The 18,958-nt window shown below is 40.0% G+C and overlaps 1 protein-coding gene across 1 annotated transcript in view; it reads left to right on the top strand.

Annotated features, from left to right (window-relative positions):
• Positions 1-18,958, top strand: part of kcnh2b (potassium voltage-gated channel, subfamily H (eag-related), member 2b) — a 275,121-nt gene that overhangs the window by 176,363 nt on the left and 79,800 nt on the right. The window lies entirely within an intron of this gene.

Raw genomic sequence — 18,958 nt, 5'->3', positions numbered from 1 at the left:
CTATGGAGTTTTAATTGAGATTCTATGTTACTTTCTCTGGCCCCAAGAATACATTTGACTATGGCCACCATTGTCACCAACTTCATGTTTCTCATGATAGAGCTGTTAATAACCAGAATTAGTTTCTCAGTGGATGTGTCGCTGAGTGTGGATGACCTGTTAGAAACCTAAAACGATTGGTGGTGAACCATGGACTTCCCAGCTCCTCAGAAGCTGCCATGGGGAGAGACGTAGCTGTACTGGGTTGGCCCACACCAGCTACTAAGGCTGGCTAACTGCAGCAACTAACGATTGGGTTTCTGTGGTATGGAGCTGTGTTTCCAATTCATTGAGCCTCGCCTACATGTACCATCATCACTATAGGAGTTGGACGAATAGCTAAACATAAAACACAGGCAAGAGAGAGCAGAAGAGTGAGGGGAGAGATAGAAGCCATCACTAGCTGCTAAGACTAGTATAGATTGTAGACTCACATTACAATAAATGGAATGTAGGTTGTGTATATTTCTTTAATGAGCTGGCTTTACAGGAAATGAGAGGAGCTGATCTCTGTGGAGTAGGCAGGAGTGTGTCACATGTCACATCTCTACTGTACTTTAACTGTGTGTGTGTGTGTGTGTGTGTGTGTGTGTGTGTGTGTGTGTGTGTGTGTTTGTGCTTATATAGGCATCTTCTTATGTGATTTGAATGTGCATAAAATATACACAGTGTTCCTTTCTGGGTCGATCATCGTTACAATCTCTCCACTGGCCAATGAAAATACTTGCGTGGACTCAGGTAGTTAAGGATGAAATGTACTGTAATATGATACCAGTGTAATCTAGCCACAAAGAAGAGTAGGTTCTGCCTATTTTATAGGTGGAATTATGTGATCCTGATTGTTAAACTGTGAGTTACTGTGTTAAACCATTCAAAGACCTGTAGAAAAACAGATGCAAACTTAAAACCACGATTTGTTAGAAGATTAAACATATAACAGAGACTTTGATCAGAGTTAATTTTCTGTACATGCCTCTACTTCATTTATGTATGTTAGTGTACAATGTAGCAAAGCGGTTGTGGCTGCAGCCCCTGTTATTCCATTAATTGAATTCCCCACAAGGCAAAGTCTGATGATACATATTTGCATAGGGTCATGAGTATGCATGAGCTCTCTAAATAGTGTATGATGTGAATGATTCAAAAGCAGGTATTTTTAGCAGTGCCACATGTTTCACCGGGGGGTTTCGAGCACTAATGTGGCGCTGTAGTTGTTTTGGTGAGAGATGCACCTCTAGCAAAGTCCCAGAGCACGGCTGCGTCCGCAAAATAAGGACAGAAACTAACAGTAATGAGGGGGTTTTATCATCTCTCAAAATGAAGAGCACGAGTCAGAAAACCTGGAGGAGAATGTTTCATCCAGCCGTTTGTGTCTGTTTAAGGCGGACGGTTTCAAAGGCATCGGCGGTTGTTAATGGTTTGCTCTCTCCACCTTCTTTGAGTCATTATAACTCTTTAATGCATATATTCTGCCTGTTTCTCACTGCCATTATCACTTTTGTTGGCAAGATTAGGATATTTGAGTCCAAATTGCAGCAGTGTTTCATGTAATAAAAAAGAGATAGCACTATAATGGATACTATAAACCTCTTTGTTCTTGTTCACACATAATATCTTCACTATTCATCAACAAACAGAAATAACTCCTAAGGCAAGAAGACCTGTAACCATCTTCCTATTTGCAGCATCTATCATGTATAGTCTTTCTTTTTATGTTCAAATACCCATATTCTCTCTTAATTTAGGAGATTTTATTGCAGTTTTCAGCGCAACAATATGGTAATATTTTGAGGGAAAGGGTGCCAGTGCCCGCCTCTGTCAGTTAAATGGGCTGGAATAGAGTAGAGTCTGAGAGCATGTGACGCACTCAACCTGCAGGACTGTAATTTAGCCGCCCGCTCTGTGGCTCTGCCTCAATACCTCAAATTGATTGAGTGCTTCCTCCATGTGAGTTCAATGACCCACGAAGACGGAGAGCATGTTGTCATGAGTCTTGAAGCAATGTGTATCTACCCAAATGCCAGTCTTCAACCCTATTCTCATGGGACTAGTTTCCACAGAGAAGGTGAAATTATTGTACACATCAGATCAGCTTTATTTTGTCATGTAGTGATACCCAAAGAAACATGTTGTGACTTCTTAGATACTGTAAGCTCTATTTTTTCTTTGCTTGCTCCTAGAATGTTGTGTAAGTTACATCATTTGCTTGATGTAGAGTATAGGATAAAGAACACTACAATATAATACGGTATGATACAGTATGTTACAATACGATACAATAGGATAGGATACGATAGGATACGATACGATAGGATACGATACGATACGATACAATGTAATACGATACAATACAGTACAATACAGTAAGATAAGTTAAATGATTCCAGGAGTTCACAAACAAACAACTCCACCATTCTTCCTCATGTACAGTAGATTCAGTCAGTCACCACTGGTTCTACCATTCAGCATATTTAGGGTCAAGGTTCAAGTTATTTCAACTCTGGCAGCAAAACACAATGGCCTGGACGGCTGGCTTTCCACTGTACTGACACTGTCATTGAGGTGAAATGGATCCTTCCCCCTTAATTTAACTCAACTTAATAAATTAATTAATAAATTCTTCAACTTAATTTAATTTGTCTGCCGCCACCTTCACAATATCTCAGAGACACAACAGTGATTCCAATCGCATCGGGAAAAAAAGGGAAATTAAAGATCTTTTTCTAATAAGATTACATCAGAAATTTGGCAAACTAATCCTGTGTGAAGCCTTAAATTAGACATAGAGTAAAACATATTGAGCATTGCCTAGTTGAAGCATCGTAACTAATGCACGTTAAGACGGAAGCATGTGTGGTGCCAGAAGTGACTTTGAAAATGTCTTCTGTGTACTGAACAAATGTGCTCATTCTCAAGCAGCTAATCCATATCAGACTAATCTATTTTTCCCTCCCGCCGCCCCACCCCAGAGCCGCTCCGTTCAAACAACATTAGAGAGACATCGATTTGGCCATTTGTAACGCTCTATATAACGTTAGATGCTTGAAAGTACATTTTGGTGCGTGTCTTTGAAACCACGCGATGATGTGCTTCCATGAGGCCTGTAGGGCAATCATGAGTGATCGTCCTGCACTGTTCTACTGTAACTGCAGTGTAAAGTTGTACAAGTTTGAACTATGATGCATAAATTACGTTATGTGTGAACTTGGTACTTGTTTAGTTGATGTCAATAAGTGGTGACATCATCTTTTTAAATATGTTTCGCATTGAATTACCACATCTAAAGTGTTTAAAAGAACCAGTTCAATATCTTCTGTGAATTAAGAAATAAAATAACAAAACTATGTGTGTGTGTGTGTGTGTGTATGTGTATGTGTATGTGTATGTGTATGTGTATGTGTATGTGTGTGTGTGTGTGTGTGTGTGTGTGTGTGTGTGTATGTGTATGTGTATGTGTATGTGTATGTGTATGTGTATGTGTATGTGTATGTGTATGTGTATGTGTATGTGTATGTGTGTGTGTGTGTGTGTGTGTGTGTGTATGTGTGTGTGTGTGTGTGTGTGTGTGTGTGTGTGTGTGTGTGTGTGTTTGTTTCAGTCTGATTGAACGCCTTTTACCACTGCTGGCAGGGTATCTCTTTCTTTGTCCCTAACAGACATATGTGTGTACACACAAACACACACACACACACACACGCACGCACGCACGCGCGCGCGCGTACACACACACACACATACAATCAATGCCATACTCTGAAAGGCAGATGGCATGACAGTGGCAGTGTGAAAAGACAGTACAGCTAGAGAGAGAGAGAGAGACATGTAAAGAGAAAGGTGAGACTGTGAAGGTCTGATGAAGGAAGAATGGAGAAAATAGGGAGCTAAACAGGTCAAAAAGGAAGAAAGAAGTTGGTAGAGACTGAATGAAGAATATGTAAGAATAAAAGAAACAATGGAAAATTGAAGAGGGAGGGATAGACAGAGATTTCAGAAATGCTTAGAAGAAAAAAACGTAAAATGTAGAGTAAAAGGAAGGAAGATGGGAAGGAAAGAGGGAAGAAAGAAGTAGAGAAGGAGAAGAGAGGCATAACGAGAGAGAGTGCAGACCATATAGAGGTAAAAGTTCAAAGGGCTACAGATGAAAGATAAGAGGGGGGTACAAAGCCATACAGTCTGCTCCCACACCTTCACTTACTCTGTCTATCCCCTCCTTCATTTCCTCTCAATTCTTCACAAATCCTGTTATCTGTCACATCTATCCTTACTTTCATTTCCCCGTCATCTCCTTTCCTCCCCTGACATCCCGTGCTGCTTTTCCTCTCTTCATTCCCCCCCCCCCGTCTTTCTTTCTCTTCTCTCATTTTATCCTTTGTCTGTAATTCCTCTCTTCTTCTCTTTCTCCCCTCCTTTTCCCCTTTTCTCTTCCTCCGCTCTCTGTATGACCCATTTCCTTCACCATGGCCCCATTAATCACAGTGTTGTGGGTTCAGCCTGCCTTCCTCCCTGCCTGGCTGCTCTTCCTCATCATAGCAGGTAATTGAATCAGAGGAGGCTCAAGGTCCTGACAATAAGCAGCCATTGATTGGTCCGTCATTTAGCTTGCTTACGTCTACGACCTGGTTGCTTTTTAGATTTGGGCTGCAGGGGTCTGTTATGATGCGGCTACATGCGTGATAATGGAGATCTATCTTGCTATATTTACCAGGGCAAATATCTGCCTGACAAGGAAGGCTGCTTCACAGTTTTTGTGCTGTGGTAAATGGATGAGTGCATTATCTGGAGGATGCACAGAAACATGGATTATCTGGATAATGAAGGGAAGGAGGGAGCTGAGGAGGATGTGCACATAAAATACTAATGGAAAAAAAGACATAAAAGCAGAAAATAAGTAAAAAGAAAGAAAAGAATTGGAGTGTATTATGGTACACTGCCTTCCCTTATCATTTCCTGCCCAGTGTGTGTGTGTGTGTGTGTGTGTGTGTGTGTGTGTGTGTGTGTGTGTGTGTGTGTGTGTGTGTGTGTGCAGCCGATTAAACAGTTGCTTTATCGCATGTCACCAGATAATTCTATGGGAGTTTTTGCAACTCTGCCCTACATATATCAAAACAACTGTGCACCCCCATTAAAGAACAATGATGTACCCTATGTGACCCTAGCTCACTGAAAACCTCAGATTTCTTTGTGATCATAAAACCTTACTGTGATGTGATGGTACAAATGAGACAATCCTGATGAAATTCAGTGCAGTCTCAGTCTCTGTATGTTTCTCTAAGCCCTTTATGTGCTATCTGCAGCACTGTGTTTTTTGGTGCCACCACCAAGAGTCATGAAAGTTTAGAAATGTTTAAATCCTACATATAGGAGCGTTAAGTAACCTAAAGTTCACATGGGATTGGTATAAGGTGGTAAATTAAACTGTAAGAAACATTAGTACACAATGTGGATCAAACTTATTACATAACTGCCTTGTATACCAAATGTCATGTTTCTAAGGATGGCAAATAAATAACCACCTCTGAGTCTCAATTTGAGCTACAGTATCTGAGATGCCCCCGATTTTATACCTTCCAATCGATTTCCGTCATCACCCACATGGGAGATGGTTACATCCAGATCGGGTTGGAGACGCAGTCAGGGACCCACCCCGGACCGATCCATCAAAGGGCGTTCAGGGGGGAGGGTGGAACGGGCTCATCTCAGGAGGCAGTGGAGTGAACCGAGGAGGGCGCAGAGGTGCTTTGTCACTGACACGCAAACACACACACACATGCAGCCTCTGTTGTCCATCCTCTCACACTACAGCTGGAAACTACTTTCCCATATTTTATAAAACTGAGGTTGTGTTGTTAAACCATGAACTGTATCAGGAGCAGTTTCTGGTGTGTGTGAGTGTGCAGCTGCATCACCAGTCTGAAGTAAAGGAACACTAGTCTGTTGACAGAGATGCTAATCAGATTAAACAGCAATCTGATGAGTAAATGGCAATCCCTAAGGTCAACGCTTACACTGTGACTAAGAAATCAATAACTGACTCAATCTGTCACATCTCTCTTGTGCTCTCTCTCTCTCTCTCTCTCTCCCTCTCTCTCACACACACTCACACACACACACACACACACACACACACACACACACACACACACACACACACACACACACACACACACACACACACACACACACACACACACACACACACACACACACACACACACACCAATACTATTACCTTCAACAGTACAGCAAGTCCTCCTGAGACTACAGAACCTCTCCAGAGACTAGCTCGGTGTTGGCTCCTCAGCGGCCGACAGGGAATGGAAGCGGAAAGCAGAGGCTGCCATTTAAACCCAGTCATTATCCATGACCCTGGTTTAGACCATGAGCCCTGCAGAAATATCATGGTAAATACCAGCAGAGCAGTGCTGCAACCACACATGCACAGAACTTTGGCAGTGCAGCAAGAGAGATGGAACATCACTTGTAACCCCTTTAGCATCATATTTCAACATGCATGGCTATCCATTCACCTCACTATTAACCTTCCCGCAGTACTATACAACACTGAGCATCATTGTGCATATGCAGAACATATGACCTGCTGCCTGGAAGTATTTTCCCAGGCGGGGAGTTCCGGTCCTCTCCACACATACACACACACACACACACACATGAACAAATATACACACAGAACTTTGGCTCAATATAAATTAGGGAAGGCTTTATGACTTACTGCAAAGTAAGAAATATGATTTCATATTAAATATCCTCTCACACATATTCTTAGGAAAATAAAATTAAATGAGCAGCTTCACATTTTACAATACAGGCTATTAAACGACTTTTCTAAAATAATGATAGTGGCATTTAGATTCTGATAGTTGTGACTGTGGCCTGTTGGCAGCAATTTAAAATGAAATGAAGCCCACTGGTAGCAGACAACACAAAACAGGAGTCATATGCACCCTTACCTATTGGAAATAATGAAACTGAATGCTTTAACATTAACCTATTGGATTACTGTGTTATCATGGACACCCTTGTATTTTTGTGTTGAGAAATATTAAGGATAACATACAAAGAAAACATTGACATGGGAATTGAGAGACAGGAAAATAGTTCCAGGCAGCAGTTCCTCTGGACTGATGCTCACCGTGTCATATAGCACTGTGGTAGGGTTTATATTAAGGTGAGTGGACAGCTGTGCACGTTAAAAAAAAGATGATAAAGTGGTACCTTGTTTTAAAAAGTGACGAGTTGGTAGTGTGAATGTGTTGCATACTTAAACTGACATTTTTAAAGCACCAGTTTTTTCTGCAGAGACTAGACACTGTTTTCATATTTACTTGGGCAGAGTCATAGAGGTGTGTGTGTGTGTGTGTGTGTGTGTGTGTGTGTGTGTGTGTGTGTGTGTGTGTGTGTGTGCGTGTGTGTGTGTGTGTGTGTGTGTGTGTGTGTGTGTGTGTGTGCACGCTTCCCCAGTGTTTGCCCACTGGCTTGTGTGTCGACCATCTGCATGTGCAGCTTGCACGGAGGTACTCATGCTACTCAAGATTTCTGGTTCATCTGTGTGTTAACAAATTATTCCATGTGTGTAAACCCCCCCCATTCATCCCACCATCAACCCTCCACTTACACATATGCATGCGTAGGTAAGCAAAGTTAATAAGCTTGTAGCCCGAAAGGCATGTATACACACAAAACACACAACACACACAACACACACACAAACCAGGGCTACCCAGTACCACATGCCACAGTGAGAAACCGGTGTGTGTGTGTGTGTGTGAGTGTCAGACCATTTCAATAAGAGCAGATCATCGTTGCTAAATCCATAGGTTGTTCAGCACCCTAACGCTATGTGTCAGCATCATAGCGGCGTATCATGTAATGTCTGACCTGTCAAGCACTGCATCAAAGCCTCGTGGGAGCTCAGAACATGTCCAGAGATTCTCGTCGACTCACCTGCTGAGTCTGACTCATTTTCCAAAAGTTAAACTCTGTGGGAGACTCTCCTCTGATCCTCACGCTCTCATTTACTTTCTTTGTCTATGCCTTTTTCTCACTCGATCTGTCTACCTCGATTTCTCTCTCCGCTTATCTCCGACTCTGTTCTTATCTTTTTTATAGCTTTCTTTTTTTTTGCCCCCCTGTTTTTCACCCATTCTGTCCTTATTTTGGTGTAGTCTGTCTCCTTTTGTGTGTGTTTTTTTTTTTAAATTAAAAAACTGCCTTTTAGAAGGATTTATGGTTTGAGGTAGAAATGGAAAAGCAGGCAGGACAGACTTTCAGGATGGAACAAAGCCATGTGGACTGAATGCTGCAGTTCAGCTGGAGGACATGTGTAAAGTGTAATCTCAGGACATTGACATTGTAGCTCTATGCGTCCCTGCTGTTTACCAAAATGGTTTTGTGATTACGACAGCTCAAGTCAAATCCGCTTTAAGAAGTGTCGGGCTGAAACCAGAAGTCCTGCGAAGTCAGCACTTTGTATCGCCTCATACTTTTGTGTCATGACGTGTGCACACATCTATAGATCTACATATGGCTCAGCATCACCTTCCTGCAGCAGCTTATCTACAGTGTCCGTTCTTCCATGACTTATTGTGCAGCCTGTAAGACAACATGCAGTGTTGAGAGGGAGATCTTTGTATGTTGGTAGCATTGCTAAGAGGCACAGCTGGACTGTGAAACGATGCTTTTTGATTAGCTACAAACAGAATAATCATTCATTATTTATGTGTTTTCTCCTCAGCTTCTTCTAATTACTCCTGGCTACTTCTTCATCATGCTGGACAGACGATATCTTAGCTTGGGTTTAAAAATGTTGCTGTCAATAGCAAAAACACAAGATAACAGGAAAAGATATTACATGTGGCAGCAAAAAAACAAAGAAAAGCAACCCCCCTACCCCCCTTCCTCCCCACAAACAGCTACTAGAAGCCTTTCAGTGTTTGGCACATGGAGTCAAAGTCGGGAAGTCGAGGTATTTCTGCATCCCTGCAGTTTCTCCTGCTCTGTGTGGAGGGTTGAGACATGATGGTAAATTGTGGGATTTTAGCTTACAGCAAATCCAACTGTTTAAGTGTGTGTAGCTAAATCCTAAATCAGCAATCTGTCACAATTTAGTACAGTGTCACATTTACATATAGCACACATTTCAATTCAATGGGATTTATTGGTATGCGGGTTTCCAGAACAATGTTGCCAAAGTATTAAAATACAATTTGTCGGAGCGCCTTGGTAGCAGAGTGGTTACCGCGCATGCCACATAAATCCCTGGTTTGATTCTGGCAAGGGACTTTTGCTGCAAGTCATTCCCCCCTCTCTCTGTCCCTGTTTCCTGTCGGCCTCTATGCCATCTACTATCAAATAAAGGCCCCCCCTGAAAACCCCCCCAATTTGTCTGAATATTTGGACTGTTCACAAAAATGAAGATTGATATTAATTATGTGGTATGCATGTATTTTGTGTGTGTGTGTGTGTGTGTTTGTGTTTGTGTGTGTGTGTGTTGTGTACAGCAAGATATGCCCCATCTCCTCCTCCTAGAAGTATATTTAAATTTAAGAGGTCATTAAAGGATCAGTGTCTAAAATTTAGTGACATCTAGTGGCGAGGTTGCAGATTGCAACCAACTGAAAACTGAATACACCTCACTCTCAACCTCACCTGCCCCTTCCAAGCCTGTAACCCTATGGAGGCTGTGAAACATGGCGTTCCACTGGGCGGCCTCCGTGGAAGAGGAACCACTACCTTTGTAGAAAGGCTCATTCTAAAGTAACAAAAACACAATTTTTATTTTCAAGTGATTATACACTAATTAAAACATACTTATGAGTATTATATTCCTTTTAGATCCCTTAAATCCTCCACAATAATCCTTTAAACTCTTTAAAATCTGAAATTACAGATTTAAACTCATTAAAGAAAATGTCCCTCATTTCTTTGAATATTTTAGGCAGGGATCATTTATTAGTATAGCACATTTCAACAAAAAGCTAATTCAAAGTGCTTTACATAAAACATAAAATGCATCAAGACAGGATATAAAAGCAACACATGGCAAAATAAAGACATTTAAATATGATTAAAAGGGTTGATTTGGAAATAAAATTAAGCTTTTTAAGGCCAGATAACATTTTAATGTACCTTGACTTTTAGTGTCTTCTTTCTTCTTTCTATATGCTAAATAACAGTCACAGAAACACGGAGACACAGTGTCAGGCATGCTTTGGGCCAAAAGGTGAGAAACTGAATCAAAACACATTTTAACATAAGAACAAATAGTGGTTGAAGTATCTGTGTTTTTCAGTTGAACACAGAGATGATATGTCCTCTGTCATGTCTAATAGCTGTCTGTTGCTTATGTCAGCCCTCTGGACCCTCATTAGCTCCATCAACACCTAAGACCGCCTGCAGTAATAACGAACTGTGTGTGCGTTTTTGTGTGTGTGTGTGCACATTGATGAAAGGAACAGAAAGTGAGAACATCTGAGTATGGAATGTGTGTTCTATGACTTTCCATGAGAATCTGTGTGTGTGTGTGTGTGTGTGTGTGTGTGTGTGTGTGTGTGTGTGTGTGTGTGCGTGTGCGTGTGCGTGTGTGCGTGTGTGTGTAATCCACCGAGAGCTCTTGTCACAGTTGTCACAGCCCAGGCTTATTGGAGCTGTCAGCCCTTCCTGGTGTCTTTGTCTTCCTTTTTCCAATACCTTCATGTCCGCTGGGAACAACTGAGCTAATGTGTTTTAGACTAAATATGAGGGAAGTTTAATTTCATGTGTAGTTTATCACACTTCATATTTACACACAACATATGTTAAATAAATGCTATTAACAGTATGATACTGACCCGCTTTAAAATAATTAAACTCACTTCAATTTTATGGCAACTTCTCACTTTTCCAAGTATTATATATGAAATGGCTTCAAATGTTTGGAGTGATATCAGAGAAATGACTCCAGTATTTAAGTTGACATTGTCCTTGATCTCACAGTCAAATTCATTTCACAATGACGGCCTGAAACTGCTGAAGAAATTGCTGAGTAAATACTTAATAGTAATTTTCCTCCAAACTAGTTTTTGCTGCGTTGTTTGCTAGATTCCACGGTATTAATGACAAACAGGGACAGTTTAAAAAAGATTAAGAATGTTTAATCCTCAGTAGTTTTAGCTTTGACAACTTGCAGTAAGTGCATACTTGGCTGTAAGGGCATTTTGGACAGACGTTTTTGAATGGACTCATGATTTGCTGGCAGCAGTTTGGATAGTGAAGGAGCTTGTATGACCCTCTTAATGAGGTCAAAGAAATGTTTTCATTTGTTTATATCTGTGCAAAACGGGTGTTTATTTTATTATAAATCATCTTTTTGAGATATTTTTTTAAGAGGTATTGATCCTCTTAACTCTTACATACTGTTCAGTTCAAATTTGACCCTGCAAAAACACCCTGAATGTCTCTTACTCTGAAATTTGATGACTCGAAATGCACAAAAATGAAAATATTGTTATGTGTTATACTTTTGTATAGGTGCCACAAATTAGGTCAAATTAGAACCGTATCTATTGACATGGTGTTTTGTTAAATGAAAAGTTAATAGTTTTAATAAGATAGTAGTTATGAGGATTTCTTTTAATGATGTAACAGTGAAGACTGATGGCTCTAATGGTTATACAATAAACCCCACACTTCCATAAAGTTATAAAATACATTTACATCATTATTGCTATGTTATATTTTCCTGTCTTAGGTAAAATAGGACATGATATTGTGTGATAGTAGCTGTTTAGTGGTGTAAAAGCTAAAAAAAAATACACTCTCTCTGCTCTCTGAAACATGAATCAAGGTTTAATCACATTTATTGATCAGTCAGATCCACTATTGATGCTTTCTAAACACATCTGTGGTTCAACATTTGGTATAGACACTTTTTATGAGGGGATTCTTAGACCGGGTCAAAATTGAGCCAGAACATACTGCAAGGGTGTAGAATATGAACAGTATGTAAGGGTTAAGGAAGGAAAAATTAAGGAAGATTTCTTTATACTTGCAGTCAGAACTCATGCTCAAGGACACGTCATATTTTAAACATGGCTCATAACACAGTTATTCTAAGAAACAACCCATGATGATGTTTGTTTCTTAGTAAGTTTCTTACTGAACTCAAGGAGTCAACTTGGACCAAATCCATGAAAAATAGACATAAATTTAGATCTATTTATTCCTATTACTACTATTAATCATAGTATTTATATTTACAGATTTTTCTTCATTCCCTGAAACATTTGAATTTTTCTCTTCCATTTGACTTTGTCCGGTTCTCTTTCCATATAAACTGTATTATTATGCACTAAAGCAGGGAAGTAAAACCTCAGGGTTATGCACGGTGCAGCCATTTCCTCCAAGGACAGTTACAGTATCAATGAATCTCACAATGCTGCTTAACATGCATAGGCCATTCTCCATGTCCCCAGTTTATCAGCTTAGTCAGCGTGGACAGAAGAACGAACCTCCTGATTCATTTGGCTATCTCCACTATCACACCTATACATAGCAAGAAATATAATTACAGATCAGTGTTTGTGTGTTTATTAGCATACTGTAATGATGTCCCATGAGACTGTATGTAAACCCCTTGTTGACTCTGTCATGGCAGGGGGCCACACCAGGTAAAGGACAAGCTATACGACAAGTCATGTTGTAATCATCAGCACTTTTTGCTTGCTTTGAAATGCTTTAACATCATTTCAGAGTGTGTCAAATCTGATTTGGAAGTATACTGTGTGGGATTCAGCTTGAGTTAGCACTTTGTCCATGTCAACCATCATCACTTTGTGTTAGAGAAATGTCTAAACAAAGACGCAAGGAAACACGTCCCCTGGAAGACCAGTCACCTCAGATCAAACGTCTTCTCGGAAGAGGTTTTAAAATGAATGCTGCTGGCTGCACAACAAATGCTGGTGAAATTTGGCAGAAGCATTTACAGCATGACATTTAACTTAACTCTGTCTCCTTGAATTTATAACAATTTTTTTAACAGAAATTAAATGATACCTCAATTATGTTTAAAAAAAAAAATCAACTTAATGAGAAAACTTACACTGACAATATATTTCATTAGTGTTCTCTATAATATCAGTTTGTAGCATCTAAATCCTAATTAACATCTTATACCACATATAAAATACCACCATACACGATATGATAAATACCATGATACACAATATGATAAATACCATGATACACAATATGATAAATACCATGATACACAATACGATAAATACCACGATACACAATATGATAAATACCATGATACACGATACAATAAATACCACAATACACACGATGATAAATACCACGATACACAATATGTTAAATACCATGATACACAATATGATAAATACCATGATACACAATACGATAAATACCACGATACACAATATGATAAATACCACGATACACAATACGATAAATACCACGATACACAATACGATAAATACCAATATACACAATACGATAAATACCACGATACACAATACGATAAATACCACGATACACAATACGATAAATACCAATATACACAATACGATAAATACCACGATACACAATATGATAAATACCACAATACAAAATACAATAAATACCATGATACACGATACAATAAATACCATGATACACGATACAATAAATACCACAATACACACAATGATAAATATCAAGATACACAATATGATAAATGGAAATATTGTGTTCTTGGTTAAATATTTTTTAAAAAACATATATGACTTTAAGTGTGTACCTAACATTTAATTGAAACCACAATCTTCAACCAAAGTGCTTTTCATGAAGCAAAGCCTGGTCTCTGATGTCCTGTGCTTGGTTACCATCCACCATCTACCCCAATCCTTCTCTCCGTGACATAGCACTGGGAATAGAATAAAGGCTTGAGTGGAAATGAAGTGAATAGAGAGGTACTACAAACAAAAACAGAGCAATGAGACTGAAAGCGCTTTGTTCCAGTAGATTGGCTGCGAAGAGCAACACTCTCGCATCCTGTGGTATTTCTAAAAGACCACCAATTCACAGTTTAAAAGAGCAAATCCCTTATAGCTTCAGCAGCTCTCTGTGGGAGTCTCTCTCTATTCTTTCTCTCTCCTTCACTCTTTCTGCCCCTCTTTCTTCCCTCCTATCTCCTGCTCGCTCCCTCTGTTTGCCAGTTGTCTTAAAAGGTCATCCCCACCTGGCGTGGCACGCAAAGTGTACTGTCAAGTCCCATCTGTCATTGTGTTTGGGAGACTGTGTTTGTGTGTGTAAGGTAGACCATTTAGGACATTTTGTGGACATGGTAAATAGATTGATGAATACAATAGAATACTATAATATTTAACCGATTCAGGCATGTAAGTTGAAAGACATGGTATAATGTGTTACTATTAATCTAACAGTACAGAGGGAACATTTCATTTTGTGGGTGTTGATCTTTAAATGGTGTGTCCCAAATGTGTTTTTGTGAGCCAAAGGCAATTTTCCACTTTAATGAACAATAAAGTTCTATTCTGTTCAATTCTTATTCATTTTTATCTCTACAATTATCATGACAATTGATGTGCCCTCGAACAGTGATTGTCCAATTATAGTATGGCAACAGCAGGCATGGCAATTCAGTCCAGCATAGGGTTATTTTTAGATCTAGTGATGTCCTTGGGGCTGTAGTTGGACCTGGAACTTGTATCATTTTTAAACTGCCTTTCCAAAATAAAAAGCACAAGAGTAAAAGTGTAAAAGTGTAAGGAATGGTTTAATCACTGTAAGTCTGATCTAACATAACGTACTGACATGAACACATCCTGCTGACTAGCTAACTACCAACACTAGTAGTGTGTGGGAACCGTCCTTGGCATTTGTATCAGTGTGGAAAAGCATTTTCCTCTTAGACCACCATTATAATATTTCACAGACCAAGCTCTACTACTCTTTGTATAACACATTTTTAATTCATGAAGATTTTATAATTGGCGGCTGTGGCTCAGGAGGTAGAGTGACTCAATTCCCAGCTCCTCCAGTCCACATGCCGATGTGTCCTTGGGCAAGTTACTTAACCCCAAATTTCTCCTGATGGTTACACCAACTGTGTGTGAATGGTTAGCCTCCATCTAATGAGCAGGTTGACACCCTGCATCGTAGCCCCTCTCATCATTGTAATATTGGGTGACTGTGACATGTAGTGTAAAGTTTGAGTCGTCAAAAAGAATAGAAATTGCCATATAGGCACAGTACATTATCGTTACCATAAAGCCAAGAAAAGCGTTAGGTGTAACATCATTCCAATGTAAAGTCAATGGGCCGAGAAGTGGAGGAAACATGTGTAGTGAGCCGGACAACATGGAAGCAAACCAAGAGGATAGAAAACTTTTGAGTTTTTAATACATTTTTAATTCAAGTGAATAGCTGCCTTCTTGAGTCTGCAGGCAACATCTGTTATAATGACTACTTTCCAAAATTCCATTTCCCAATATAATGGCTAAAAACTCACAAATTCTATTCTTCAAGTATAGCAAGAATAATGCACCTAATTTATATTTCGATTAATTTGATGCATCTGGTTTAATGTTATTTTAATTAGTTGTGATCTGTAATTTCATTGGCTCAGCATCAGGTTGGTATAAATCTACCTATTTTTTCCTGGCAACACTATACACTGTATCAATCTACTGATAGTCACGTTACACACACACACACACACACACACACACACACACACAGTTTGCAGTGTCTTATTTATTTCCCATCATCCAGCCACATAAACTGGGCTACCTTGATAAATAGGAAAGCAGGTATTAATTATGGCTCCTGTATGCATGTGTGTGAATAATTCTCATGGGTCTGCCACTAGTTTACCTGCTTATACACCCGTACACACAGCTTCATCGTACTAATGAGTTAGTTGAGTCATCGTGTTGTCACAGCTGCTGTAACACGGGGGTCAGGTGACGTAAATAGTTGGTAGTGAATTAGCCAGTAGCAATAATTTGTAGAGGTTGACGGTAAAATAATGAGTTGGATGAACCTGAGAGGTGGGGTTAAGGTTATACAGCTGCATGACATTATCTGAGCTGATGGCGGAACTGTTTGCACTCATATGAACATGTGTGTATGTGTGTGTGTATGAATGGACATGGCCCGATGACAAGTTTACTTGCACACACAAACACACCCAATCTCCTGTTGATGGCTACAGATCGCTGCTCCCATCACTTACTCTGTTTCTATTGTAAATATCATCTGTGGTGGTATTTATTAGGAAGTGTTATTTAGCCTCTGACACACAATTATCCGTGACCTTTATATGCTGGGCAACAGATGCATAACGCAGTGTCGCTTTGCTCCAGCCTTCAACACTTACTTTCCTTGCATGCTGACACACTTGTTTTCTAATGCATGCAGACACAAATACATATATGCACACACTATTCACAAGTGGATACACTTGCGCAGTAGTATATTCCATCTACCACTCTATGTGAAAAGTGTCATTTTTTTTGGACAATGTTTTTGACAAATGCGTGAGTCATTCTGTGGTGAGAAGTTGCCAGTAGACTGATGAGTCCCCCACAATGACAGGACTGTCATTTTCTACAGCCTGCCTGTGTCTATCAGGCAGGTTTCTTAAACTGGAGCTTGGAACATTTATGACATGGATACAATTGTTTATGTATTAGTATCTAAAGGGACGTAGAATGTTATAAAGTAGTTTTTTTAATTACAGTATATTGACTTCTAAAAGTGAGATTTGATTTTAAGATACCAACTGGCTCCTGTGTACAATAAAACAAGCCCAGGAATCTGGCTTTTGGTCTCATTTCTTCATTTTCAAGCAAGAATAATGACTGTACACTGCAGCCAGGTTAAATCAACTTACTCTCATGGGTAGGTGGTGTAGCCCAAAGCTCCACAGTAACTCCTAAACTTATCCAATTCTTAAAAGAAGTCCCACAACTCCATAATTTGCACTCAGAGTCCTTGCTCCTTTGCACCTCACTCCTATTTAAGCTCCGTAGCATCGTGATGATAGGCTTCACCCATCCCTAATGTTACACCAGTCCTTGATGCCTCCACCTCTGTACAGTGTTAGCCTGGCCTTCAACCTCTCAGCCTCGTCCCCTCTGATCCCAGCATGCCTATTATCCATCACTCGTGTCTGTACACACTGTTCAGTACATGCTCTGTATTATTTTGTCTCCTAACCTTCAAGATGTTATTTGTGACTACGGGGCTTCATCCTATGAAATACTGCTCGAAAGGCAGACACAAGAACTGTGCAGCTGAGGCATGAACCAGGATGGCTATGTGGATTTCACATCACACTTTAAGTCCACTCCATAAATGAAGCAAATTCTAGCTACGACTTTGTATGAAAATGTTGAGATTTCAGCGAAAATCTCGGCAAATACTACAGATCTACCATTGGCAAATAATTAGAAACAAATGATTTTAAATACACTATAAATTACATGTAGAGTGTTGTAGGATAACTGTGACAAGAACCCACATATTGCACTGTAAAACCATTAGAATCTCATCTTAACTATCTTAAGTTTTAAAGAGGCTTTAAACATAATAATAATGGGCTTATCAGACCCCTGTTTTACATCAGGGGTATATATCATTCACTGTCCTCTGATTATTCCTCCAAAGCATGGTCCCCTGTCCCTCATAATGTCCCGTCCACTGCATTGATGTCCATTAATCAAAAGATCTTAGCCTCATGTGTATTTATGTGTGTTTCCTCTAATCCACCGATAACAGCGTACCTGTTTTCCAGCCTGTGCCTTCCACTCTCTCTTCCCGTCTCATTATTCATCCTTCACTTCCCTGTTAAAATAAATAGATACTATTATATCAAGAGTGGCACATGTATAACGTTATCTGTTGAGGAAAACATTACTAGTTTATTCCCACAGTTGAATTCCTACCAGTCTGGTTTATTTTGGACTCTGTTATTAATCCATTTTTCTGTACTAACCCATTGGTGTCATTCATCTTTTGCTAGTTTCTGCTGATTTGATTTGACTTATTTCTAATACTCCTCATGGGTTTGTTGGATCACAGATCAGTTTACCACTGTATTTATTTCTTCGTTTGTTTTTCACTGTCACAATCTCTCTTCCCGTCTCATTATTCATCGTGGTATTGTGTGTGCGTGTGTGTTTTTTAAAAACTTTTTATTTATCCAGGAAAGGTCTTCTAAAAACACATTTTCATACACACGTAAAGAGTTCTCCACCAACTTTTATGAGCTGCCTTCTCACGTCCATCATTGGACCGCCTGGAGCACCTCAGTATTGCTAGCAGAGGTTTACTCATTTCCTCGCTCACGTCTCCCTCGCCTGAATTTCAGGCTGTGCTATTCCGCTCCGGGCGTTCTCCACGTTTATAACCTTCATGTTCTCCCACTCTCGTACACCAATATACCTTGCCCATTGCCTTCAGCCAACCCCTGACCTCTACCTCCCCTTCACCAACCCATCCTCCTCCTACACTTTTTCGTCCTTCCCGTTCCCCCATCTCACCCGCCATCCTCAGAGATAACAGATACCCTTCACTCCTGAATCCTGCAGTTATCACTTCCTCCTTTTCCCCCTGTTATATCTCCCTCCTTTCACTATGTTCATCATTAATGAGGGTGGAGGCATGGTTGGGGTCGTCCTTCACCTGTCCTCGGGGTTTCGTTACATTGCACATTACCACCTCTGTAATTCCCCTACCGTCTGTCGCTGCCTGACAACCTACACATGCCGAAGATTATTTGTCTACATCTTTTTTTTATTTATTACTTTATCTTCGCAGCAGTGATAAAGGGAGCGAGTGATGGGGAATAATGTCGAGCCATTAGTTGCTTCCCAAGGCTGAGCGAGCACCGGAC

The sequence above is a fragment of the Scomber scombrus genome, chromosome 20 (assembly GCF_963691925.1).
Source record: "Scomber scombrus chromosome 20, fScoSco1.1, whole genome shotgun sequence".
NCBI lineage: Eukaryota > Metazoa > Chordata > Actinopteri > Scombriformes > Scombridae > Scomber > Scomber scombrus.
The sequence above is the reverse complement of the archived record's forward strand: the minus strand, read 5'-3'. Positions and strand labels throughout refer to the sequence as shown.